General features: G+C 44.1%; 1 long non-coding RNA gene across 2 annotated transcripts; it reads right to left on the reverse strand.

Moving 5' to 3' along the window:
* Positions 1-915: 915 nt before the first annotated feature.
* LOC121434031 lies at positions 916-25,338 on the reverse strand. Of its 2 annotated transcripts, none has more exons than XR_005972385.1 (3): positions 25,290-25,338; positions 21,954-22,176; positions 916-1,032 (listed from the first exon to the last, which is right to left on the reverse strand). It is a non-coding gene; the product is annotated as an uncharacterized LOC121434031 (long non-coding RNA). The 2 variants fall into 2 exon arrangements; XR_005972386.1 differs by lacking the exon at positions 916-1,032 and adding an exon at positions 14,745-14,859.
* Between the last annotated feature and the right edge of the window lie 487 nt (positions 25,339-25,825).

The following is a 25,825-nucleotide window of genomic DNA, read 5'->3' on the forward strand; positions in this document are numbered from 1 at the left end:
AACTTCAAACATAGTTTCTTTTTCATTTACAGCTACTGTCTGTCCTGAATTTAGACCTGAAGAAAAGTGCAGCGCAGATGACATGCAAATAAAAACAAGGTGTTCGCTTTCCACTTGGTCCTTCTAGTCTGAGGCTCTTCCTTTGCAGGGCCTTTGATTTTGCTCAGTCAAGAGTATCTTTTGGAAAATTCTATGTATGTCAGCTATATGCGCCTGCTCTCACACACACACACATTTGCTAATCTCCTAATTTAGTGAGTTCACCTGCAACTTGAGCAACTGAAGTAAGCTCATCACACAGCATGTACCTCTTGTTCAAAGAACTTTAGGCATGGGTAATTGAGTTCCTACATTTTACCTCTGTCTTGACATTATAACCTTTCCTTGGTATCAGTGGGGCATTGGTTCTAAGACCCCACCCGTAGCAAATTGTGCAGGTGTTCAATGTCCCTTATGTGACATTATTTTGCCCTTGCATGGCATTGTGTCCTTCCTCCTGGATATGCTGCACCATCCCTTGAGTCTCACAACCCCCCACACAATGTAAATGTTGTGCAAGCTGTTCCACTATGTTGTTTAAGGAGTAACAAGAAGACAAAAGTCTGAACATGTTCAACACAGGTGCAACTGCAGTTTTGCTTGGTTGGGTACAGAAATGTGGATCTCACAGATACCCAGGGCTGGCTGGCTGGCTGTACTTCTTTTCCAAACATGCTGGTGCTGCCCCATGAATACGTCTGTCCACGCAGGCTGAGTCGATGGGTACTCACCCATTCTTTCTCTGCAAATGATTTCTGCCAGATTTACATTTCCTTGGGTAATTGTTTTCTTCGTCGCTCACCGTGTTGCCACGTCTTTATTGGAATTTGTGTTGTGTTTTCTTTTGTAAGACATTTGGAGTCTGTGAAAAGTGTTATGTATGTATGTAATAGAAACAACACCCACACCATTGCTTTGCTACTGGGGTGCTGCCACACTTCTGTTTGCTTTCTCTTCCTTTTTTTTTTTTCTTCCAAATCACCAGAATAGTTCCTAGGAATAGGAATGATAAAACATTCTTAAAGACACAGTAAGTCAGACTGCGGGGAGATGGCTCAGTAGAACAAGTGCTTGGCATGCAAACAGAAGGGCCAGAGTTCAGGTCTCTAGGACCTATATAAATGCCAGGCCAGCACGCTGGCCCATAGTTCTAGCCTTGAAAGGTAGAGATGGAGGATCCCTGTGGCAAGCTGGCCAGACAGACCAGCTGAGTCATCAAACTCTGGATTTGATTGGGAGATCCTGCCTCAAAGAGTAAGGTGGAAGGGTCATCAGGGTCAGGGAAGATGCCCGATATAAGTTTCAGGCCTCCACAGATGTTGGCACGCAAGTGTGCACCTACCTACACACAGGTGATTCCACATACACAGGAGCACACATACACACATGCCTGCATACACATAACAATACAGCAAGTATATTATCACTCATTAGTGGGGAGTCACAGCCATGTGGAACCTGACCCTCCTGTAACTGACAGCCAGCCTGATGGAACCTCTCATGCCATTTTGTCCTGGCTTAAACGGCAGTCGCAGATGCACCGCGCTTGAAGTAATTTACTGACTGCTATAAATTGAGCATGGCGGGAGGTAAATATCAGCAGTCAGAGCGAAATAGCTGTATAGCAACCAGAGAAATTATGGAGCTTCTGCGCGAATTGGACTGCTTTTATAACATACATCAGGCAACAAAGTCCTCAGTGGGGGGGAGCCATACAGCAGTTATGCAAAATTATCGGGCTGGTTTTATGTAATCTTTCCTTTTTAAGCTGCTTTTAACTTACAGGGCAGAAAAGACAATCTTTGGGCTTTCATGGTCTTGCAGAAACAGGCACACCAGGTCCTGGAGTCACTGATGCTAAGAGAGAAGGTGTGGCCTGTTTGTATTGGCTTCTGCTGGCCTCTTCCTCTTTTGGAGGAGAGAAAGAGTGCAGAGCCTGCTGGGTCAAGAGTAGCACCTGCCGGTGGGAAGGGGACAAAGCTAATATTCAGCCACCAAAAGGGGCACTGGTGTGAATGTGAAGTGTACCCCCATGGGACCACATGTTTGAACTGTTGGCCCTCAGCTGACAGTGTTGTTTATGGACACCGTGGACCGTTTGGGATCTTGGGCACATTGAAAGTCATTCTTGTTTCTGGTTCAGTGCTGCACTCTCTGTCTTCTGATCTCCAACCCCCACCTCAAGGCTCTCACCTCTAAAAACAGAGCTGCTTCTGCCACCATGTGTCCCTTTGTCCTCATGGTGGGTTAAAATTCCTCAGACTCAGAAGATACCAATCTTTCCTAGACTTACCTATCAAGTACCCTGTCACAGTGACCCAAAGAGCCTGATACACTGAGCATCCCCTGGGAAGGCCAATGTACAGTGGTTAGAAACCTGTTGAAGGGGGGTTGGACCATGTGACTTGGTGATTTGGAATCCTATCTGTAGATGGGTACACTGCTGAATGAAGCCCAGGTAATAACAGTCAAAATCAGGCATGGCTTCAGGCTAACAGTTCAGATGTGGCTGGCCTGTCCCTAAAGGTGGAGAAGGTCACATCAGCAGTTTAGAGAGAAGGAAGACTCAGGGCAAGATTGCAATGTCCTTGGCTCTCTGTAGAGAACAGAGAACTAACAGGTAGGACCACAGGCTTCTCTGGAGTGCTAGTGAGAACGAAAAGTGGGGGCCATCTGGTAATGGGATTGCCAGGTCCCCCAGCAGCCAAACCAGTTTCCTCTATTAATATGCCCAAGGATAGTGATGCCAATCAGATCTGGCCCTGGCACAACCGCACATAAGAATTCCTGAAACTCCTGTTCAAATGCAGGCTCTGATTCAGTATGTTTGAATTCGGAAGTTCTCACAGGATCCTGCCCTGATACCTATGCCTGTAGTGTCCTAATGTGGAGGGTTCTGAGACACGCCACTCGCTCTCACTGCAGCGGCCCCGCACCTTTGTCCTCCATCCAGTCCCGCCAGCATCACATCTGACCTTTCTCTCCTTTTCCTGTGCCTTTGTATGACTGCTTTCTGTTTCCCTTCCAGAATGAGCACGGGGGTGGGGGGGGGGGGGGGAGAACTTAGATTCAGAGAGTAGATAGAGCAAGATGGCCAAACCCAAAATGTGTGCTCCTTTGTCAAGTGCCTTGACCTGTTCAGGGCAGAAGGAAGCACTGTGGTACACCAAGGACAAGCAACAGAACTACTTTAGGTTGTCTCGGCTGTTGTGGTTACTTTTCTTGTTGCTGTGGAATGCTTGACCAATGTAACAAGGAGAAAATGGTTCCTATTGGCTCAGAGCTTGAGAGGGCAGTTTAGCATCCTCGGCAAGTCACGGCAGCAGGAGTGTGCAACAGCTGACCACACTCTGTCCACAGCCAGGATGCTTAAAAGATGCCTGCTGGTTCTCAGCTCACTCTCTCCTTTTTACTCAGTTCCCGATACCAGGCCAGAGACAGTGCTGTCCGCCTTCAGGGGAGTCTTCTCACTCCGGTTAAAGCAATCTAGAAACCCCCTCACAGACATGCCCCGTTTTTCTCCTATCAAGTTGGTGATCAATATGAATCATTACAGGAATTTTTAAAAAGTCCTAAATCAGTTTGGAAATTTGTTCCAGGGTGCTTGCTGGAAGCGGCTGGGTCTGACATCCAGGTGGCATGAACTGGGCAGGTGGGAACACCACTCTGAGCTGTGCCTTTCCCTCAAGCCCCTGGGCCACTACCCTGCCAGTCTCCCTCCCTCCCTGCCTGGCCTTTCCTTTTGAAGCTGCTGCACCCGATGAGGTGGGAAGGCGACCTCCCCCACCCCTTTCATCTTTAAGCAGCTGCATTATTAACGGAGAAGGAAACGTCTCCCATGAGCTATGACAAAATCCTGCAGATTGGTTTGTGAATCACTGTAGCTTAGGCTAAAGCAACCTAATTTCCTGAAAGCCATTCTATGGCTTTGGGCTTCCAGAGAGGCATAAAGCTTGTATGGTCTTTCCTCTTAGTTAAAATCAAATAAGAATGGGGAAGAAAAAAAAAACTGGAAGAGGAACTCGTCTGGGAAGACATGTCATTAACATGGGGAAAAATGAAAGGCTAGAAAGAAATGTGGGCAGACTATTCATACGGCAGTGAAGGGGGCCCGGCAGCATGGATGTAGCGAAGTGTTACAGTGCTAACTCCCTTCATGTCCTGGAGTTTGGTGTGGCTTTTTTACATACGTTTTTGGTGAAATGCACAGTGACACCCACAGAAAGTCCGACACAATCAGTTATATTAATGGCATATTTGGGTGGTGACAGAGTAAATGAAACCCAACCCCAAAGCCTTCCGCCCAACCTTTTTTGATAATGATCCACCATCCCTATTTTTTAAAACTTTTTATTGATTCTTTGTGGATTTCATATCCCCATCCCTTCCTATCTGCCCTTTGCCCTTGCAAACTCCCCCACCAATAAAATAAAATAAAATTTAAAAGAAAGAAAACATCTTGCCGTGGAAGCTGTGGTGTGTCACAGTGAGTCACACGGTGGACTCTTTAGTCCATGCGTCTTTACTTGCAAGCACTCATTGCAATGAGTCATTAATCCAGTTTGGGGCTTCTGGCTTCTGCTACACTGCCGATATCGGGCCCTCTCTGGGACTCGTCTTGGGTATTTTGTTGTTGCCCTGTGCATTGCAGATCCTGTAGCTTTGGATCTGTAGGTTCATCCCCTTCACATGTTACTGAAGATCATGGATGGGGTGGGTGTTGATGGACTAACCCTGGTTCTGGGCCTGGGTGGTAGCTGGGGTGGTCAGCACTGCCCCCCAGCTCACCTGGTACCTCAGACAGCAAAGGGCAGAGCCAGTCCTCATGCCCTCGTGCCCTCAGGGCCGGCTCACCTGCACCCATACCAGCAGGACCAACTCTACTGTGCTGCCCAAGGGGTGCAGGGCTGCTCTCCTGAGTGCTGCAGCTGGCGAGAGGCAGGGCCAGTTCTCTCACTCCCATGACCCAGGGACACCCTTGCCTATTTTTTTTATATATATATTTTGATATATATATATATTTTTATTGAGAAAAGGAAAAAAAAAACAAGTTTCTGCCTCCTCCCAGCCTCCCATTTCCTTCCCCCTCCTCCCACCCTTCTCCCCGTCCTCCCACCCTTCTCCCCCTCCCACCACTCCTCTCCCCTCCCTCTCCTGTCCAAAGAGCAGTCAGGGTTCCCTGCCCTGTGGTAAGTCCTAGGTCCGCCCCCCTCCGTCCATATCTAGGAAGGTGAACATCCAAACTGGCTAGACTCCCACAAAGCCAGCACATTAAGTAGGATCAAAACCCCGTGCCATTGTCCTTGGCTTCTCATCAGCCCTCATTGTTCGCCATGTTCAGAGAGTCCGGCCCTATCCCAAGCTTTTTCAGTCACAGTCCAGCTGGCCTTGGTGAGCTCCCAATAGATCAGCCCCACTGTCTCAGTGGGTGGGTGCACCCCTTGCGATCCTGACTTCTCTGCTCATGTTCTCCCTCCTTCTGCTCCTCATTGGGATTTTGGGAGCTCAGTCCAGTGCTCCAGTGTGGGTCTCTGTCTCTATCTCCATCCATCACCAGATGAAGGTTCTATGGTGATATGCAAGATATTCGTCCACCCTTGCCTATTTTTAAACTACTCTTCCTACTGCATTTTTCTTTCTTTTTGTATTACAGTTTTACTACTTAAGTATGCATTGGTAAAGAATACTTTTCAATTTTTTAAAACTTTATATGTATTTAAGTGTATGTGCATGCCAGTCCTACTACATAGGAGTTAGGGGACAACTCCAGTTGCCACTGCCTGCCTTCTGCCTTCTTTGAAACAGGGTCTTCTACGGTTCTTCCACTGTGCTATGGGACTCTCTTGTCTGTGCCTTCCATTTCCCCGCAGGAATGTGAAGATTGTTGTGGAATATTATCTTAAGCTGTGTTACATTTGTTTATTCTGTGGGACATTATTTAATGATGTAAAGATGTGTTTCATTCTTTTATGCTGCATTTGTTTAACTCTGTGAAGCTGTGTTACTTTGTCTGTCTAAGACACCTGATTGGCCTAATAAAGAGCTGAACGGCCCATTGTAAGGCAGGAGAAAGGATAGGCATGGCTGGCAGGCAGAGAGAATAAATAGGAGGAGAAATCTGAGGAGAGAGAGATCAAGGAATGAGAAAAGAAAAGACCAGCCACCAGCAACCCAGCCAGCCACTGAGTAAGAAGTAAAGAAAAGATATCCAGAAATAGAGAAAGGTAAAAGCTCAGAGGAAAAAGATAGATGGGATAATTTAAGTTAAGAAAAGCTGGATAGAAATAAGTCAAGCTAAGGTGGGGCGTTCCTTAGTAAGAATAAGCTTTTGTGTAAGTGATTTATTTGGGAGCTAGGTGGTGGGGCCCCCAAAAGAGCCAAAGAGTAAAAAGAGTAACGAATCAAAACAGTCAACTACGGAAGATGGCAGATGTGCATAGACCCAGGATTTATGTGAGTTCTGGGGATGAGAACTCAGGTCTTCATGATTGAGTGGCAAGTGCTGTAACCTACTGAACCAGATCCCAGCTCCCTTTAAAAAAAGAAAAAGAAGAAAATGAAGGAAAATATGCGGGAGCATATGAATTTCTTTGCTTTTTTACTCCCACTGATTTATGGTGCAATAAGGTATTCCTAAGCTGGATAAACGACATTTTACAATATTTTCTGCTGATGGATGTTTCCCCTTGTCTCCAGTGCTTGGCTGTTATGAAAGGAAACTCTCTTCCTGTGGTGGATGTGCACCCTGGGGTTCACATCTTAGGCCCTAGATGAGTATCTTTCCTTTTAGTAGGTAATACCTAACAGTTCACCAAGAGATGGTAGCAATTCCCAGGCCTGAGAGTGCCCATCATGTTATAACGGGGGTGAGTATCACCTTTCTCTAGCTTCCTTCTTTTTATCCAAGTTTCCTGTTTTCCTCTTTAATAATTATCAATTTATTTAATTAAGAAAAAATGCTACTCTAACACTTTTAAATAATTATATTGTCCATTGGGGGGGGTATTTGTTTTAAACCTTTTAACTGAAACAAATCAGTCTGTGGAAAAAATATATGAATCACACATACATGGCTTAATGGCTTATCACACAGTGGGTACCCCTGGGTAACCACCCACAGATCAGAATAGAACTTGCCAGCACTGAACAGCCTTCCGATCACAATTTACTTTGTCAATAAAGGAAAATGGTTAGACTTTGTTGAACAGCTATTTCTTCCCCACCGAAACACTCTCTTCTGGAGGAGAAGGGAAGTACATAATCCACAGAATGCTACAGAGACTTACAGAGGCTTGGGGAAAGTTCCATGATGGGCACGCCCGTTCCTGTAGTCATGGAAGCATTTTATGTGTAGGCAGCATTTGACTGGAGGGAGAGACTCTCTTGCATGGACCCAACTGCACGTTGTACAAGGCACTCCAGGGCTGCAGGTTTGTGAACTATCACTCCTGCTGGGGTGGGTTTTTATTTTCAGGTAATACAACTGCTTTTGAGTCACCAACACTCTCATAAGTAACCCCAATAAACTTCCTAAGTTCCCCCAGCTAGACGTGGGTATAATTGTCTCTGGTTCGCCTTGCTGCCATCTGTTATGAACAGATGTTTGCTAGGTCTCCCCAGGAAAAGACACACAGCATACTCTCCCCCAACCCTAGAGTTTTGTAAGCCTTTGGACTTTTTCTTTTAAAACCAATGGAAACCATGTAGCCAATGATACCTTACATCCAGTCTTGGGTCCTCCAACACTGGGAGGGTTATCCTTGCTGCCCTGAGCGGTAGTTTGCTTACTTTCTTGAAGCAAAGCATGGACTCAGGAAACTCATTTACTTCTTTTTGGAACTCACAGACTGTGTGGAACCCCTAGGCAGAGGTCATGTGTCATGACATGTGTTTGTGATAGATGATGTATCTCACTCTGACATTGAAAGAACTGTGGTTTCCAATTGAGTTTCTTTTTCCCCGTTTGCTACCCAGAATGCTAAGCAATAGCACATCCTTAGACTGCGTTTATGTAAATCAGAGCTGTTGGAGGAATTGAGCTTCTCTGGGAAGTTGATTTGTTTCTGAGAATATGGAAATCCACGGATATATATATATATGGCATTTGGCCACAGGACGAGCTCTTGGCCTACAATGCAGGGCAACTTCAAAACGGTGTTGTTTCATACTGGAGCCCATACTGGGAGGAAGAATCCTGCCCTCAGATCTTTGCAAGGGAGCAGTTCTAAAGCTGTCTTCCACAAGCAAAGGTGAAGCCAGCACCCTGTTGTGGGGACTATTAGTTTCAGATGTGTTGTGTTTGTTTATGCTGTGGAATATTTGTTTAATGATGCAAAGGTGGTCTGCTTCCTTTTACTTATTATTTATTTATTTGTTGTTTTTTGAGACAGGGTCTCCCTGTAGTTTTGGAGCCTGCCCTGGACTAGCTCTTGTAGACCAGGCTGGCCTCGAACTCACAGAGATCCGCCTGCCTCTGCCTTCCCAGTGCTGGGATTAATGTGAACGCTACCACCACCTGACCATGTTGCATTCTTTTATGTTGCTTTTGTTTTAGTCTGTGAAGCTGTGTTACTTTTCCTGCTTAAAACACCTGGTTGGTCTAATAAAGAGCTAAACAACCAATACCTATGCAGAAGAGGGATAGGGAGGGCTGCCAAGCAGAGAGAATAAGTAGGAAAAGAGAAACGAGGAGGAAGGAGTGAGAAAACGAGAAAGAGAGGAGGATGCCAGAGCCAGACACACAGATACACAACCAGTCACCGAATAAGAAGGAAAGAAAGACATGTAGAATAAAGAAAGGTAACAAGCCTGGAGGCAAAATGTAGACTAGTTAGAAACAAGTCAAGCTAAGGCCAGGCATTCATAAGTAAGAATAAGCTGTGTGGTAGGTCCCAAAGAATAATAATAATTAGAAAAAAAACAAACTAAAAAACAAGTACAGTCTGTGCTTTTTACACTTTCAAATATTCAAATAAGAACCGTTCCACCCTTCTAAAAGAAACAATATTTTATAGCTAGCTTTTGTTTCATTTGAAATAGTTTCAACTGAACTGGATCTCAAGGTGGAATCTTAGGATCATTTCTCAGGCAGTCAGAAAGGCTCTTGGAGGCTAAGTCTCCAAGGCTGTGTATGAATGAATGTACTAAACACAATTTTCTTTTCTTTTTTTTTAAAGACCCTGAGTGTAATTATTAAAGCTTCAATTGTCCCTAGTGATATTAACTAGATAATCAAATCTGGATCACAAGGATGAAATAATTTAAAGTATGCCTTCATTACTGTTCAACTGAAAATAACTCAGTCAAAATGGTTGTCACCCTCCCTCAGCCCCAGATCTGTCACGTGGTCATGGCACTGCTCAATACACGTAAGAGGTATACTCAAAAGGTCACACCGATTCTCTACAGCAAAGACCATTCTATGCAAACAAAGCAGATTAAAAGATTTCACCACGGAATCAGGAGAAAACACTGTAGCTATCATATGCAGAAAAGACAAAATCAGCATTTGGGGTAGAATTGCAAGAACTCGGAGCTCTCTGTTTCTAAATTAGCTATGTGGGACAGCCATCGTCAACTAGGAAGAGACTTTACTCAGGGACTATGAAGATGTAAAATCGTCTGTGTGACAACTTGTTTAGTCTTACAGAAACTTGTACTATATGGACCAAGATTTCCTCTGACTGAACAGAGCCAGGGAGATCTTGCTGTGTTTTCTGTGACTAAGACAGTAAGTGCCTGTCATTTCTGCACCCGACAGGAGCAGGGAGAAGTTCTCCCATCAGCCATGCCCTGCTGGGAAGCCAGTGTGCAAGTGTCGGAGTCCCTTCAGCAATGCCTTTAATTCTTATCTAGTAATATTATCTGCCACTTCATGAAAAGAGGGGCCCCAGCTGTGCCCAATACTGTCATAGCTGTATAACCCAGACACAATCCACAGGGGGTTAGGACAAAAATTAACAAATACATTTCAGCTTGAAACCTTACTGATAAAGAATTATCATCAATTTCCCAAAGCAGCCATAGACTCCTTCATCCTGATTTACAAAAACCCAACTACAAAAGCTGCCACCACCAAGGTCACCTAACCTCAGATAAAGAGTGTCACAGCCGCGCCAACCATCCTTGAGGAGATAAAACACGCATGGGGAGACAGAAGTGTCTTGGGTTCTACTGATGAATTCATCAGTATGCCACTAATCGCAAGGTCTTTCCCAATTTCCTGCATCTCTTTGTCCCAGATTTATGCCTATAAAAAAAAACCCAAACAAAACAAAATTGGGTCCTTTAGGGATACAGTCTTAATGGTACAGCATTGTGTTCTGCCCCTCAGTCTGGGATGAGGTCGTCAACCTGCTTCATTGTTCTTCCTCCAGTGGAGCGCCTCACCACATCTCCTTCCCACTGCTGCACCACGGGAGATGACGTAAGGAGATGACTCCCTCCTGGTGATGGTCTCCCATCATCTCTTAGAACCAGAGTCCACAGACAGGAAGTTGGAGTGTTAGCTTTTCGGGTTCTTTGCCGGGAAATCCACGACCAAATTGCTCCTTGCTCCGGAACTGAAATTTCTACCGTGTCCCATGGGAACATGCTATCTCATTAAGAGTTGGAAGAGGGTGAGATGAAGAAGTCTGGACTACGGGTATTGGTGACAGCCCCTTGAGTACTTAGGACCTGTCAATCAATGGTCCTTGCTTCCTGTAACTTTTGGAGTCATTAAATGAATAGTGTCAACATGTAATCATTGTAGGCAGGGCCCGGAGAACGGGTTGAGAGAGCGTGTTTTGAAACATCACCCTTGAGACCCGACATACGAGAGGATGTTCTGCACTGAGACTGTCAGCAAGCACCTTGAAGAAGAACTGACTGGGAGCCAAGTAACCTGTTCTATTAACCCTTCCTGCTTGTCAGCTCTCAGGGCTTCCCGAATCTCCAGTGGCTGCGGCACTCACTCTTTTGCAGGTCCGTGACAGCTATTTCAGGCCTAACAGAGCAGGACAAATGTGCACAAGTCCACACAGTATGACAGAAGAATTAAAAATGTATTTACCATCTGTTGGTCGCTTCCTTGTGGGACTCTTCTTTTCCTCTCCGGCAGCCACAAATAGGGTCTTTGCATTTCCTTCCGACTTCAGAAAGCTGGGCTCTCTGAAATTGCAGGGCTGGCTTCCTCCTCCTCCTCTTCCTCTGCCTCCTCCTCCTCCTCCTCCTCCTCCTCCTCCTCCTCCTCCTCCCCTGCCTCCTTCTCTTCCTCCTCTGTCCAAGACTGTTGAACTCTGGACCAATTCCAGCTTCTATAACCATATCTTTTAAGTATAACTTGGAAAGAGTCAGGCTAGGGAGATGGCTCAGTGATTAAGAGCATTGGCTGTTCCTGTAGAGGACCCATTTTCAATTCCCAGCACCCACATGGCAGCTCACAACTGTCTAGAATTCTAACTCTAAGGGATTCGTGGCACCAGGTATGTATGTGGTGCACATATCTGTTCATGGAGGCCAAATACCCATACACATAAAAATTGAAAGAGTCTACAAAAACTGTATAGTGTTTTATACTTAGGTAACTTCAAAACCCTCTGCTTAGTTCCAGTTCCTGAGGACTCTGTAAAGCTTGGGGTGGAACAAAGTCAACTTAAATGGAACTGTACATCGAAATGAGGCTTGGAAACTCACACTGGCCCCACTACGATGTACTCAGTCCTCATCGCAGAGGACTGATCTGATAAAACACACCATTTAGACTGGGAGAGAACCCTCCAGAAGGAAGCAGGAACTTCAGGTGCGAGCCATTTCTACCCACAGGCAAAAATCAAAATGTGTTATTTAGTTTTGTTAATTGGGACGTGATGCAGGTTGATCTGGACAAATATTTCCCTCCTCAATGAGAGCCTCTAGTTTTCCTTTCTGAAATACACATGTCAGTCACTTAAAATAAGCCCAACTCATTGTGATGGTAATTCCCACCTGTAATCCCAGCAGGTGATGCAGGCAGGGGAATCACCACGAGTTCAAAGTTAGTTTAGGCTACAATCTGAGTCTTGATTTCAAAGACAAACAAAGGAAACATTGTATTAGGTGCTTTCCTCATTGTTGCGACAAAGTATCTGGCAGAAACCAGTTCAAGGAGGAAAGACTCTCTTTGCCCCTGGGTTCAGAGGGCGCAGGCGGTCATGGCGTGGAAGGCATGGCACCTAGGGAGGTCTGACTAAAGTGGAGGCAGCTGGGTACTTCTGCCTTACAGCTTGGTGGATCTAGAAGTCAAGAGCAGACTGAAACTGGATTGAGCTATGAAAATTTCAAGACCCAGCCACCCTCAGCAAGCCACTTCGTCTGGGGAAGTCACATCTCCTGAAGGTTCCACAACCTTCCAAACAGTGTCATTAGCTGGGGACTGAGTGTTCAAACAAATGAGCCCACAGGTGGGACACGTTACATTCAAGTCCTAACAGGGCATGGGAAGGATCCCTTGGCCAAAACATTGCAATGAAGTATTTTTATCATTTTCAGAGTCCTAGTTCATTCAGGTAATGGCGCATTAAAAACTCTCAAGCTTTTACGGTACCTACTTTACCCTAAAAACATTGAGCCTTGAGCAATCTTTTAAACTCTAGGAAATGAGGATTATGACCTCCACCTCACTGGGTTGTGGGAGATTAAATGAAATGTTACCCGCAAAGCCCCCAGCAGGGAGTCTGTCACCACACAAGAACTTGATCAGTAGAAACTTTTACAGTTATAATTATATATTGTCTTGGACTTTTTGCTTTGTTTTGTTTTGAGACAGGTCTCATGTATCCAGGTATGGCCCCAGACTTACTTTGTAGCCGAGAATGACTTTGAACTCCTCATTCTCTCGCCTCCATTTTCTGAGTGTTGGCATTACGGGCGATTGTAACCTTTATGCCTGGCTTCCTGGGTGTTCAGGAATAGAAGACAGATTTTTCAATGCCAAATTAAAGACTAAATCCCTGCCCAGATCCTGGCTTTGAATTTTGATTCTTCTAAAATGTCTTTATAAACTGGTTTCTGAGCCTAGAATCCATCTCACCATGTTACTTGATAGAACCAAGTCAAAGAGTCAGTGAACAGCCTGGGCAGAGTAAGTTTGTTTTGGCTTAGTTTTTGTTGTTTGGGTGGAACTGGATATCAAGTCCAGGATCTCACACATGCCAGGCAAGAGCTCTACCACTGAGCTACAGATCTAATCCTGGATCCGCTTCTAATGATGCAATCATTCCTCGGTATTGGCTGGTGACTGCCCATAGTAGGTTCTGGAAAATATTACTTATTGATTCATGAATTCATTGAAGAATCAGTGAATATTTATTGGCTATCTATCATTAGCCAAGAACAATCCCAGGTGATACTGACAGAAATCTATCCCTTCCTGACCAAAAAAAAAAAACAAAAACAAAAACAAAAAACAAGTAACAAATATTTATTTGGTATCATGGGATAACACATCCATGTACTAAGCACTCAAGGAAGCAGAAAGGCTACAACTAGTGTGTGGTAGTCTAAACATGCCACACTGATGGTGACTCCTCAGGGACAAAAAAGGACTGCAGAGGTGGAGCCTTGGCAGCTTTGACTATCTAAGGGCAAAGCATTCCAGAACCGGGAACAGAGCAGAGAGCCTGGGCCCATGGCAGAGTATGCCTGCCTTCATCATAGAGCCGTGGGGCTAAAGGTGTTGGGGCAATGATGGTGGCAGAGAAGGTCAGAGGAGCTGAGATCATGGAGAGTCTGGCAGACATGGGAGTGCTATGGCCTACCTCTAAGTATAAAGAAGCACCTATAAAGGCAGCCCAGATTCACCAGCTCCACACAGTGAACCAAGATGAAGACCAAGATGTAGTCCAAGAATGAACCAAGTAGCAGAGACATCAAAGAGACTGGAGGCGGCTATTGCAACGTTCCTGATGGTGGGTTAGCTCTGATGGTGGCAATCTCAGTGGGGAGAAATGACTAGCGTCTGGACATATTTTGAAGGTCCAGCCAGCTCCATTCAATGGAGAGCTTGGACGTGAGGTACTAGTGAGAGAGCAGATAGATAATGCCAACGGCCTTGGGGCTGAAGACTGAAAGGGTGGGTATAGCTGCCATTTCCTGAAATGTGAGAACGTTGGCAAACATGTCACAGTTATTCCAACCCAGTAGCTTCCTCAGGATCAGGGGCCTGAGGGTAAGATCTCCTGCTCAGTGGTGAGACAGGGCTTACGCAGCTGCTCCTTGAGAGATGGGAATCGATGCTGGCTCAGTAGTAGAGCGCTTGTCTTTTATGCATGAGGCCCTAGGTTCAATCTCTAGAACCTAGGAAGAAAGACAAAAAACCTTCAACACTTGGCCAAATCCGGAGAAATCCAAGGTCACGATATGGTATAAATTTCTCCGCTCTGATGGTGTAGATATCCGCTATCAAGAACAGATTTGTTTGTTTGTTTCTTGCCTCAGGTTGATTGGTTACATGTCTGATTAGTTTATTGTTTGGCCACTCTGCATCTTCAGCTACCATGACACTTGTGGGGGTGGGGGCAGCTGCTGTGTGCGTTGGTGCCCAACAGAGGGAGCTGAGAAGCCCTGGGGAAGCCCTTGTTCTTAGACCTGGCCTTAGGCCTGGTTCTCTAAGGGCTCAACAGTCCATGCAGACCAGGTAGCCTGTGCCTCAGGTCAGAGTCAACAATCGTCTCTTCTGGAAAGATGAGGCTAGGGCCATGACTCTGGGTAACTCTTCTGTTCCATGTCATCTTTTTGTTTCCTGATGTTGTCATGGATGCTGGATCAAATATACACTCAAAACAGGTTATCAATAAATATCTAAAGGGAAAAGAGATGGGGATAAATATGCAAATAACAAGAAAAAAAAGCAACAGTCTTGTAATCTCAGGTCCAGAAGAAGGATAGATTTTCTATCTAGGCCCATTGGAACAAGTGACCAGACAGATTTGCTTGAAGCATGAGAAACCTTTGGTCTCCTAGCTATGGAGGTCAGAAGTCTGGAATCAGCATCTTGGGGTCAGCCTCAGTGGGAAGGCTGTGAGAAAGAACGCTTGCTTCTGCTTGCAGCTTCTGATGTTTGTTGGAAAGGCTCGGCACTCTTGGCATGTAGTGGTGTCTTTCCTATCTCTGTCGCCATCTTCTCAGGGTCCTGTCTTGCCTCTGAGTTGATGTTTTATGTTCTTATGAAAGTGACATTCTTGCTGGATTTAGGGTCCACTCTCATCCAGGAAGACCTCCTAACTAAGCAAATCTGCAAACCCTACTCCCAAATCGGTCACGTAGCTGCTGGGATTAGGATTTCAATGTACTTTTGAGTGGACTGAATTTGACTCTCAACAGAGTGCAGTGGGGAATGCGGGGGGTGGTGTGTCTGGCGAGACAGAGTCTCTTAGCCAGAGTACTGAAGAAAGGAGACATGCTTACAGCTGAAACTAGCGAAGGCCACACGTGTTTGGGTGCCACAGGAAGCCTTCAGATAAGAGCGGCTCTCCTCCTCAAAAAGGATACTCTCTCCATCTGTGCTCGTGGCCCTGAAAGTTCTTTTTTTTATCTTCTGTTACTGGCTTAAAAATATTGTATAAATAAAAAGAATTAGAAAATAGCTCTGCTCTGACTCACACGCTGGGCAGAGCCACAGACTCTTGTGCTTATCAAGGAGGACTTCGCTGATACGCTGATGCTGAAGCCAAATCTTGAAAGATGAGGAGTAGGTCTCTAGGCTCAGAAGGTGGGGCTGAGGGTAGGGGTGCAGGGGGAAGAAAGGTAGGTAGGCAGGGGCTTTACGTACAAAGAGAAAAGTGTTCGCCAAGGTATGAAGTTAATTTGCTGACACACTTTGCACCTCCTTTAGGAGGGTGTCACATCTCAAGGCCTGTACTGTCAATTTTATGTGTTGTTTTCAAATATTAAAAAGAAGAAGAGGAAGAGGAAGAAGAGAAAGAAGAGGAGGAGGAGGAAGAAGAAGAAGAAGAGGAGGAGGAAGAGGAGGAGGAGGAGGAGGAGGCAAGGCTGGAGGTGTAGCCCAGTGGTTGAGCACCTGCCTAGAGATCACGGGGCCCTAGGTTTCTTCCACTTCCATTATTGCAGGGGGAAGGGAGGAAGGTCAAACCTGTTTCTGGTTTCAATGTGCACATAAGAAAATGATAACACTAGGAACTCATATCAGGAGGAATCAGCTATCAGACACATTTGCCAAAGCACAAATATGGAAACCCCACTCTCAGCAAGATCTGGAGAAATCAAAGAGCCGAATGTGGTAGAAATTCTTCTGCCCTGACTGCAGAAAAAGATCAGCCAATATTTTTTCCCCCTCTGATATATTTCATTCTGCACAAAGGGCCAAACTGGATTCTTACGAACCCGATTGTGAACCAAGATACAAGATTCAGAATCCTCTCCAGGATCTAGGAAAAGTAACTCCCCATTCTTCTTCCCAGAGAAGTACCCCCAGCTTGTCGCCTCAGAGCCTGAATCAGGGTCTGACCCGGTTTCTGTTCCAGAACTACTGCCCTGTTTTTTTGGCACAGGGATATACAGGATGCCAGCAAAGTTCACACCGGGTCATAGCAGTCTCTTTAAAGGCAAGATGATTCATGGTTGGGTGGGGGAGAAAGGGTATTGAGGGAAAGGAAGTACTGAGCAGGAGGGGGTGGAGCCATGCAATTATAAAATTGACTGCAGGAAAAGCTAGTCCTGAGAGTGTTGGGATCCTATGTTCTTACTATTGCTATTTAAGCACCAGCATTAAAGCAGAGAGGGGGTTGGAATGAGAAGCAGATCTCACAACTAGGTTGCCTATTGCAGTAGAATGGGTTCCATGCCTGTGTATTTATTACAATTGCAAAGTATTAATTTCTCTTCATATCTGACAAAAAAAAAAAAGAAGCAAAGATCTCCCCCAGCCATGTAGCTGGTAGAATAAGATTTTGGCTGCAGGGGGATGAGTGAGTAATTTGTCTTCTTCTCTTTGATTGGCTGACAGGGTCTTCTATTCTGCATGTTCATTCTGTAGTTAAGGAGAGTGTTTGTAATTTACAGTTTTAGTTGGGTGCTATTATCCCCGCCCTGGCAGAAGGCATCTGTGGCAGGAGGGGCAAAGCAAAACGAGAACCTCCAGTAGGAGGTTCTTAGATACCGCCGACTCCCTGCCCCAGCTCCCAGCCCCACTTCCAGGTCTTTGTGGAGGCTTCAAACCACTTGCCGATCCCCTCTGAAACCCTGACTGGACAATTTCTTCTATGAACTCGAGTTATTTATGTTAAAAAAAAAAAAAGGAAATCTTGCCAATGCATTTCTTTTTCTGCGCTGCTTCCTCTTTGGAGGCAAGCTGGGTAAATTCCTCACAAAAGGATGTTCTTAAACTATGACCCTTATTCAGACCAGCTTGTCCTGGCCAATATTTATTCAAGAAAAATAAAGTAGCTAAGAGAGAGCTTGCTGTCATGTTTTTCTCATGTCACGAAGCGAGAAGGACAGAGAAGTCTCCCGGAGCTCCCGTAAGGATCCTATGTTTATCTCTGCAGCCTGCTATGGTCCACGCCTCCCTCTGGAAGCACCCTGTGTCTGACGAGTACACCCCTCAAGTGCCACTGTCTTACGTTCACACGACGGTGCCTCTGGCTTGGATTTTAATTTAGAAAATGGATTTCTTTTGAGGAAAAAAATGCCAAGTTGTTAATGAAACACTAAAAATAGAGTCCCAAAAGTTTCCAGCCAATACCAAGCAAGGTTTAACTCACATACTCTCAGCCTTAAAATGTTGCCTGTCTTCTTCTCATTTAAAAAGAGTTGTGCTTATTAGATGATTGGAGTAACAAACTATGATATTTAACAGGCCCGTTTCCTCAAACTCAACCTTGGTCAGGGTGGCCTCGATGACAAATCATCTCTGGCTTGCTGACAAATTAATAATGGTTAAAAATTCTTCAAAAACCGTCTCATTCCCTTTAGAAGTATCCCATTGGGATGAGTTTATTATACACTAAAAAACAGATTTCTTTTCAATAGACTTGGTATGTTTTCTTGTTAAACAGCAAAATGTATAATTTTCATGTGTGGGTATGAATGTGTGTATGTGTACCTGTGCATTTGTGTAGGTCAGAGGTCAATGTTTGGTATTTTCCATAGCCACTCGACATCTTAATTTTTAAACATTATTTATTATATTATGTATCTTTCCGTGTATGTGTGTGCACGCACACACACATGTGCATAAGTGTGTGCATGTATGTGTGTGTATGAGTGAGTATGTCTCTCTGTATGTCTGTATGCCAGATCAGTGTCTAGTGTTCTCTTTCCCTTCCTTCATCATACTACATTTTTTATTGGTGTGTATGTGTGTGTATGTGTGTATGTGTGTGTATGTGTGTATGTGTGTGTATGTGTATGTGTGTGTGTATGTGTATGTGTGTGTATGTGTATGTGTGTATGTGTGTGTATGTGTGTATGTGTGTGTATGTGTGTGTGTATGTGTATGTGTGTATGTGTGTGTGTATGTGTGTGTATGTGTGTATGTGTGTGTATGTGTATGTGTATGTGTGTGTATGTGTATGTGTGTATGTGTATGTGTGTGTATGTGTGTATGTGTGTGTATGTGTATGTGTGTATGTGTGTGTATGTGTGTATGTGTGTGTATGTGTGTGTGTATGTGTATGTGTGTATGTGTGTGTATGTGTGTGTATGTGTGTATGTGTGTGTATGTGTATGTGTGTGTATGTGTATGTGTGTGTATGTGTATGTGTGTATGTGTATGTGTGTGTATGTGTGTATGTGTGTGTATGTGTATGTGTGTATGTGTGTGTATGTGTGTGTATGTGTATGTGTGTATGTGTGTGTATGTGTATGTGTGTATGTGTGTGTGTGTATGTGTGTGTGTATGTGTGTGTATGTGTGTGTATGTGTGTATGTGTATGTGTGTATGTGTATGTATGTGTGTATGTGTGTGTATGTGTGTATGTGTGTGTGTGTATGTGTTTCAGTGTAGCACTGTAAGTACATACGTGGGTGAAGAAATCAGCTAGGGGTTCTTCCTTTCCACTAGGAAGGTACCAGGAATTCCATCTTTCTAGCCTTATTTTTGAGACAGGGACTTTTTACATGTGTCCAGCTAGACTGGCTAGCCAGCTAATCCCAGGGATCCTCCTGTCTCCACTTCCCCAGCGCTGGGTTTACTGGTGTGCCAGCACACCCAACTTTTTACATGGGTGCTGAGGATCACAACTCCAGTTCTCACACTCTGAAGCAAGGATGCACTGACTAAGTCATAGCCCAAGCCCCCAAAAATATACTTTCCATTATTAATACCTAAAGCCATTTGTTCCTAAAAGGTATCAACGCCACACTATTTAGCCACAAACAGCAACTTCCCAAACCAGCTACAATGCTAGAACATTACTGCTTTCTAGCACACGTGTCGGCTTTTCAGCAATTCAAGTGACCAGAGTCTGAGCACCCTCCAGGAAGACTCAGGCACAGATGAGCCTAATAGCTTTTGCTTCACAGGCCTGCAGCATATCTACCAATGGGACAATGCATTCAGACAGATGACTCTCAGAAGACAGGTGATATAGTCTGTGTCACATGGAGAAAGAGGACATTCAGATGAAGAAGGGCAAGCATCAGCTAATATCTGTTGCATGCTTGCAAGAAGCCATCCAGGATCCAGAGGTGTCCAGCTCTTTGAGGCTAATCCTGTTTTGCCAATCTCATCACTTGATTGCTTGATAGCTGACTGTGGAAAATGTTGAATTATGGGGCTGAAAGAGTAGAGGACTTGCCTGACATAATGAAGCTCTGGGCTCAATCACTTTACCCAGTAAGCAAACAAAGAAAAAGATATATACTTAAATATAAATATAAATGTGTATTTGTGTGTATATGATCGCTTATATATTCATGTGTATACATCTCTGCATACAAGCACGTGTATATATTTATTTCATATATGTATATATATATTTATGCTTTTATATGTGTTACCAATATGTTTCATTTATCCCAGTGAATGGTGAATGTACATGTTTTCATTTCAACATTTAATCAATAAGAAATTATCGAGGAGCCGGGTGGTGGTGGCACACGCCTTTAGTCCCAGCACTGGGGAGGCAGAGACAGGCAGATCTCTGTGAGTTTGAGACCAGCCTGGTCTACAAGAGCTAGTTCCAGGACAGGCTCAAAAACTACAGAGAAACCCTGTCTCGAAAAACCAAAAAAAAAAAAAAGAAATTATTGAGGTACTGAATATATGTATATACATATTTGTATCCTTCATATACACAGATATCTAAGTAAGTCTTTACATTTTGAAGCATATTTCATGCTTACAGTACATTTCAATTTAAACTAGCCAAGTTTCAAGAGCTCAAAGACTGTACTGGAGAGCGAGACTCTATATTAAAATATTTATGTGGTTGTTTTTAAAATTGCTATTTTGTTTAGTTTAGTTAGATATGTGTATTGTTGACTCGTAAACTGGCAGCAGATACTATAGTGCAAGGGCTTTTAGCCAACCCTTTTTCTGTGGCTCTGGGGAATAGAACCCAGGGTCTTGCTGATGCTATACTCCAAGTCCTCATTCCACTCTTGAATATTAGTGATGTCATTTCATGATCAAGAAGCCTGCGCTGCTGTAGTTTATAAGAGATCAAAGATGTAGTTCTGAAGCAGGCCTGTAAGAGTCTGTAGGCAGTACCCAGGCTGGGGACTCAGGTCTGTAAGAGTCTGTAGGCTGTACCCAGCCTCAGGATTCAGGTCTGTAAGTCTGTAGGCTGCACACAGCCTCAGGATTCAGGTCTGTAAATCTGTAGGATGCACACAGCCTCAGGACTCAGGTCTGTAAGTCTGTAGGATGCACACAGCCTCAGGACTCAGGTCTGTAAGTCTGTAGGCTGTAAACAGGCTCAGGACTCAGGTCTGTAAGTCTGTAGGCTGTAAACAGGCTCAGGACTCAGGTCTGTAAGTCTGTAGGCTGTAAACAGGCTCAGGACTCAGGTCTGTAAGTCTGTAGGCTGTAAACAGGCTCAGGACTCAGGTCTGTAAGTCTGTAGGCTGCACACAGCCTCAGGACTCAGGTCTGTAAGTAGAACCTCTGGACTTCAGCTAGGATGTGGCCCACAGACCCCAGAGTCTATTGAATGGGCAGCTTTCACTTTTGTTTCTAGTTTGCCTCGTTATTCTGGTTTATTTCCCCACAGGCTTCTTTAGGAGTACAATCTAAGCAAAGTGTAACAGCTTGCTCTGTTTTTAAGATGACATATAGGATAAACCCCTTTTTGCAAGAGCATGGTTAAAGAGCTGGCCTCAGTGTTTCCATTAAAAATTCAAAGTTTCCAGGATTATTGCATAGCCATAACAAATTGTTCCAGGCAGAAACTTGGCAAGTATTTCTCTACTGTGGGAGGAAAGACGTTTAACAATTCTAAAGAGATAAGAATAAATAAATGTTTACTACTTCAACTTCGATGATCTTTGATAGGAGGTGCACTTAGATAAGACGTATTTCGTCTTCACATTTGGTCTGGTTTACAAAGTTGAAAGGCTAATAGGAGCTTGTAAGCCTAACCTTGCTCAAGAGTTATACAACTGTTCTCCTACCCCCACCCCAACATTTCAGTGAGTGCCATCTTGGATTCTCAGTGCTTCCAGGGCTGCCTGTGTGTTTCTGAGAGGCACTGGCCGGCCAGCAGTGAGCCTCCTCACCCTGCTGAAGATACACATTCTTAGAAAGGTAAGGTTGGTAAACTCTTTGTTGGCTAGTCCATCTTCCTCAGTGTGTGTTCTTGGGGGGGGGGGGGGGCTGTGTACTGTATACTAGATTCAAAACAAGTAGTAGCTGAGGAACAAGGACAGAAAGAACAGCTCGAGAATTCAGACACAGGTTCTAATTATAAGATTCCATGTAGTCTGCAACTCACCATGTAGCTGAGGTTGGCTTTGGTCTCTAGTTTTCTCTGTCTTCACTTCCGGAATGCTGTACCCTAGGTCTGAGGCTCCAGGCCTGGTGCTCTATTCTTCATCTCTTACTGAATGCATGCTTATCAGCTGGAAAACGTTCTAGGCTGTCATCCCAGCACTCCTGTGGTTCTGATAGGAGGACTGGAGGTTCTAGGCCAGCCTGGGCTACATCATGAAATCCACCTACAATAAATAAATAGATACTCACTAAATGTCAACTAGATCTCACTATGTAGCTTCCTGATTCAATATTGGCTTTTCTTATGTGCCCTACCCACCTGAGGGAAGTGTTTAAGGATATGATATAGGAGAAATGTGAACAGCATGAAAAACCATATAAATATAATCAAATTGATAGTCATCATGGCAAGCAGTTGAAACAGCCCCAAATGAGACATTTTTGAAAGTATTACAAAAAATCATCTACTTTTTAACCAATGCGTTTGATTCAAAATCAATTTATTGAGTATAATATTGATGAACTAACTCCCTTCTTAGTTATGCATCTTAGTTTCTCTCAGGGTTGTCTATTCTGAAAAATTAACATTATTTTTGACTAGAGAAAACCAATGCATCCTTTAACTAAATTTTATCATGTGCATTTACTTACTGTGAAGGTGTATGTGGGGGGGGGGGGTCACTCACACCGAAGTGCTGCTGTGGAAGTCAGAGGAAAACTTGCAGGACTTGGTCTGTCCTTCCACCACGTGGATCAGGGACTGAACCTGGGTCCTCAGGCTTGGTGGTAAGTTCTTTTAACCTTTGAGGTATGCCACCAGGAAGGCTTTTTGCTTTTTTTTCCCCCTAAGACAACATCCCACCTATCCTAGACTGTCCTTGAACTTGGCATGCAGTTCAGGAACAACGATTTGGAATTTCCCAGTCTCCTGCCGAAATTACAGGTGTGTGCCAGCCACACCCATTGTGGTGCTGGGCATCAAACCGGGGCTTTGTGCATTCTTGGCAATAAGGTACCTTTCCTAAGCAGGATTCTTGAAGTCCACTGGAAGAATGCAAGCCTAAAACTTGAAACGAGTATATCTTGTATCTTTTATTTTATGTAATTTGCAATCTGTTCAATTATTTAGTTGCTGTAATCGGGTAGGCAGTGTGTTTGTTAGCTTTTTCGTTTTGTTTTGTTTGGAATGGCGTAACAGGCTACTTCCAATGCAAACATATACTACAGTTTAAAAATCTGTCATGCTTTGGAGCGCCCTGTGTACAATGGCTGTCCTAAGCACTCTTGTGCTCCCTCTACTGCCTCAGAGAACACATTCCTAGTGAAGACCCCAGCACACTCATTGCAAGCCAGTTTCTTTCATTGATGAACTGCCATTTCCTTCACACATATATAGTCACCCCTCAAACGGGAAGGCTAGTTTTAGGGTTCCTCTTAAATACCCAAATCTTAGATCGTACAAGTGTATTATATAATGTTTACATACCGTGTATTAACATCCTCTTAATGCTTTAACATAATCAGTAATTTAAATTTACAGTATAACTTTAAGTTTTAAGGAATCTCTAGATTACTGATAGCACCCTGGTGTGGTGGAAAGACTTGTTATTCTGTATTCTGTGTGGAGCATGGTGAGGGGTAAGTCTATAGGTATTCAGTGCAGATGGCTTTTAAAAATACTATGTTTTCTACTATAAACTGGTTACATTTGGGGATGCAGAGGTCCAGGAGCAATGTGTTATTTTTTTTTCCCCATGGGTAAAATAATTAACATAAAGGTAATTCATTGGTGAATTAAGTTCTGTATCATGGCCAAATGTGCCCAGACAGGGCCCATGAAGATCAGTGTTCTTCAGGCTGAGATGCGCCCAGTCTTAGTCAGGCAGCTAGTTCAAAGGCAGACTCTGACTGTATATCGTGGGGTAGGAGCCTTGATTCTGAAGTCTAAACTCCTCCAGACGGTGGTGCTATGGTAGGCGCCGTGACATTTTGGACTCCAATTTTAAACGCAGAAATGTAATATATAAAAGTCTTGTGACTTAATATACAGTAGCCAGTCCATTTTAAACTTTCAAAAGTAGATGGGACAAAAACATTAAAATCTATAGAAGGTGGGCTGGAGACATGACTTGGGTCTTGAGAGCACTTGCTGCAGGACACTGTGGCCCTGAGTGTGGACCCCAGCACTCATTAAAGGAGTCTGGCATCCCACATGCCTTTACCTCAGCGTGGAGAGGGAAGAGGCAAGAGGCAATGGCTAGGTTTGCTGGCTTCTAGCCTAGTGGAGAAGAGATGATCCTCAGATTCAGGTAAAGACCCCGTCTCAAAGGAGTACTTGGAAAGTGTCAGGATGCACGTACGCATGCACGCACACGCACATACACACACTGAAAAAATCTTTAGAAAAACAAATAAAGGGTACTAACATTTCTTTTCACGTTGTTTAAGTCATTCATAACACAGATTAGGAGTAAGGCTCAGCGGGCCTTCCTCCTCAATTTGACTCCATTTCAAAGCTTGACTGAGTCTTGTATAAATATAATATCAGATTTGGGTTCAGGGGAACGGTGCTATACAGCCGTCGCCTGTCACCTTGGAAACTGCTCTGTTACCACCGAGTTTTCATTTGCGTGAGATCTTTTGCTTTTAAAGAACCTGTCCTGTTACCTCTGATGGTGCATTTGATGCTCTGTCATCTGGAAAGAAAATGTATCAGCACTCGAGTTATGAAGTTGCATCATGGGTATTATGTTTGTGTTGGACCTCGCAGCAAGCAATAGCTGGAGGGTGTGTGTGTGTGTGTGTGTGTGTGAGAGAGAGAGAGAGAGAGAGAGAGAGAGAGAGAGAGAGAGGAAAGGAGGAGACAGTGTGACGTGTTGCAGTTTATGGCTTTAATCGTAACGGCTAGGAGAGTAAACAGCAATTTTTTATTAATTATTTTTACTGTGTGGGTAATGCACATATTTAGCTTTCTTCGGGGAACATTTAAATTAATTGACTAAGTCAAATATGAATTATGTGTTTTAATATGTTTAAGGTTGTTAAAATAATGCAAATTAACTGCTTGCACCAACGTAATAATTACAATATTAGTTTTTCCCTTGAAAATTCTCTAAATGTAAGATGTCTAAAAATAGAGTGGAGGTGGATTGGACAGTTTGCAGATTATGAGCTGGAATGAAAACATCTCAGTTACGCCAGAAACATGGCAACCAATATTTTCTGTTATAAAAATATTTTAGATGGATTTCGGTTTTTTTTTTTTTTTATGAAAGCTGTCTGCAACTGAAGCGAAGAGCAGAAGCTTTGTCGATTCACGGGCCAGCAGCAACAATACCTGTAGTGCAAAGCTTCCGCCTGTTCCACACGAAGACGGCAAGCTTCCGTTCCTGTTCAAAGACAGCTTTTCCAAGAGCACCGAAAGAAAGCACCCGATTAAGCTCTGAACTATTAACCTTCACCTGGATAAAGCTCAGGAGGGAAAACAAAACTAGTCAGAGCCTTGACAGGCAACTCCTGTTAACCGTCCACTAGAGGCTGTAATGAGACCAACGATGTCACTTTAGTGTATGAAGTCTAACAATCAGGGATCTTTAAGTGAACAGAAACACAAGTTACGGAGCGGGGTGGGAGGGAACAGTCGTAGTTCTATTTAAGTAGCTGTGGACGTGTGCACGGTATTTCAAACCTGAGAATAGATATGTAGCCCCCCCCCCCCCCCGCGCCATGACTTTTTTAAAATTTTAATCTGAAGTGCTGACTCCACAAAACAGTAGTTTAGAAAGCTCACAGGTTTCTCTTGGTGATTCTGTACGCTGCTTCAGACACTGACTGTTAGGTCCTAAGTAAACGGAGCCAAAAGGTCTCTCAAAT

Source organism: Microtus oregoni, unplaced genomic scaffold (assembly GCF_018167655.1).
Source record: "Microtus oregoni isolate MIOR12 unplaced genomic scaffold, Mior012 000042F_ref0000377, whole genome shotgun sequence".
Taxonomy (NCBI): domain Eukaryota; kingdom Metazoa; phylum Chordata; class Mammalia; order Rodentia; family Cricetidae; genus Microtus; species Microtus oregoni.